Source organism: Mastomys coucha, unplaced genomic scaffold (genome assembly GCF_008632895.1).
Source record: "Mastomys coucha isolate ucsf_1 unplaced genomic scaffold, UCSF_Mcou_1 pScaffold8, whole genome shotgun sequence".
Taxonomy (NCBI): Eukaryota; Metazoa; Chordata; class Mammalia; order Rodentia; family Muridae; genus Mastomys; species Mastomys coucha.
In genome coordinates this window covers 55,186,106-55,188,466 of record NW_022196914.1, presented here as the reverse complement: position 1 = coordinate 55,188,466, position 2,361 = coordinate 55,186,106, and the positions used below count along the sequence as shown (strand labels likewise).

Genomic DNA, 2,361 nt, shown 5'->3' with positions numbered 1-2,361 from the left:
TTACCCTCACCTAATATCTGTGCCACCCTCCAAGCAGAACTATTGCTCATTGAAACATTTGGTGAATGACTTTATGGATAGACCATCTTAATACACTCCGAATTTCTTAAATGAATGTAACTTGTTCTCTATGGGCTGAGAATAAAGTCATTCACTCAAGTCAAACAAACAAACAAAAAAACACTATGAAGAGGCCACAGGAGAAAAACAAGCAGTGTCAGGCCAGTTAATCAAACAAGGAAAAAGAAAACAGCCCAAATCAACCAATGACAGAAATGAATGCATACTTTTCTATGTTAACTCTGAATACTAATGGTCTCAATTTCCTCAATCAAAAGACATAGATGATCTTTCCACCATCTTTCTGCACCATCACCATGGTGCACATGAGAGTTCTTCACAATGCTCTCAAGAGTATCCACAGTCCTGAGAAGAGCAAATGTCAGTGCCTAATCAGGAGATGCTACAAAGTCATCATGCAGTTCCCAACTGTAATGACAACACATGGTTACACTGGTGAATTTGAAATCATGGGTGATCATTGAGCTGGGGAATCACTGTGAACCTCATAGGCAGGATGAACAAGTATGGAGTGATCAGCCCTATATGTGATATGCAGTTCAGACTCCCAGAACAGTGGCAGAATAATCTGCTCCCATCCTACCGTTCATTTTCATTGTATTGCTGATCTTAGCTGGCATCATGGTCCATAAAGAAGCAAGATAAAAACACACAGGAGGGAAAACCCTGGGATTCATTTTCTAGAGATGTAAGACAGGTATAAATAAAAGACCTCAGTGGGGGGAAAAACAAAGACAAAGACTAGTAGATTGGATTAGAAAACAGGATTCACTCTTTCATTGCCTTTAAGAAACACACTGCACTATCAAAGATAATATCACTTTAGTGGAAAAGTATAGGAAGGGAACTCTAAGTAATGGAACTAGAGTCCAGTCAGGCATTGATATTCTAATATCTGTCAAAATAGACTTCAAACCAAAAGTAGCTGGATGAAATAAAGAAGGCTATAATATATTAATTAAGAGAACTATCCATCAAGAGGAAAAACTCTAAACATATATTCACCAAAACATAGGGATGCCCAATTTCTTAATTCTACAAGCACCAAATATACTAAATGAAATGTCATAGTTTAACCCCAACACATTAATACTGAGTGTCTTCAATACTCTACACTGACTAAAAGACATGTCATCCATACAACAGAGAAATGACATTTAAAAAAGAACAATGGACCTCATAAGTACCTAGAGAGCATTTTAATCAAAGCACTAAAAAATTTACATTTTAAACTAACTGTTATAACTTTCTCCAAAGTAGATAATATATTAAACCCCAAGATCTTGATAAATATAGGAAAATTGAATTAGCACCTTGTATTCTATTTGAGCAACATGAATAAAGTTAGATATTATTGGTAATAGATAGCATTGAAAGTACACAAATTTATGAATATTGAGAGTGGGGGTGGTGGGGTGGGGAGTGAGGGGCAGCACACACCTTTAATCCCAGCACTTAGGAGGCAGAACTAAGTGAATCTCTATAAGTTAGTGACTAGACTAGTCTAAATAGTGAGTTCTAGGAAGCCAGTGCCTCACAGTGAGGCCTTATCTCAAACAACAACAGCAAAACTTATGGAGACTGAGCAACCTGCTATTGACTGATAAATGAGTCATTGAAGAAATCAGGAAAGAAATTTAAAAATTAGAATTACAAATATAACATATCAGTATCTATGGTACACAGTGATGACAGTCCTAAGAAGAATATTTGTGTCTCTAAGTCTTAATATTTTTTAAAAAATCATAGATCCATCAAATAAGTAAGTTAATCATGCAAACCAAGGTCTTGGGAAAACAAGAACAAACAACACCTCAAAGCAGTAGGTGGGAAGAGATGCTCTAGATCAAAACAGAAGTTAGTGAAAGAGAGCAGAGGATCCAGACAGAAGTCCATCCAACAAGTCACCTAACTGTTTACAAAAGTGCCAGTATATACATCATAGAGCCTTTTCATTAAACGGTGCTGGGGAACCTGGAAAGCAGTACATAGGAAAAGGAAGCTACATAGTCTTCTTTTTATTGATTCTCTGCCAATTTCACATCATGCACCCCAATCCTACTCACCTTCTCATCCCTTCAAATCTGGCCTCTGCCCCTACAATCTCCCCTACCAAAAAATGAAACAAACAAAACACAATAATAAAATAAAAATACAAAAATAAAAACATTTCGCTATGGAAGCTGGTGTGTCATACAGTATACCCTTTTGTCCAAACATCTTTACTTGTAAATGTTCATTGCAACCAGTCCTTGGTCTATTTCAAGAACACTATCAACA

General features: G+C 36.6%; 1 pseudogene; it reads left to right on the top strand.

Moving 5' to 3' along the window:
* The first annotated feature begins 377 nt into the window (after nucleotides 1–377).
* Nucleotides 378–765, top strand: LOC116083446 (annotated as a pseudogene).
* The last annotated feature ends 1,596 nt before the right edge of the window (nucleotides 766–2,361 follow it).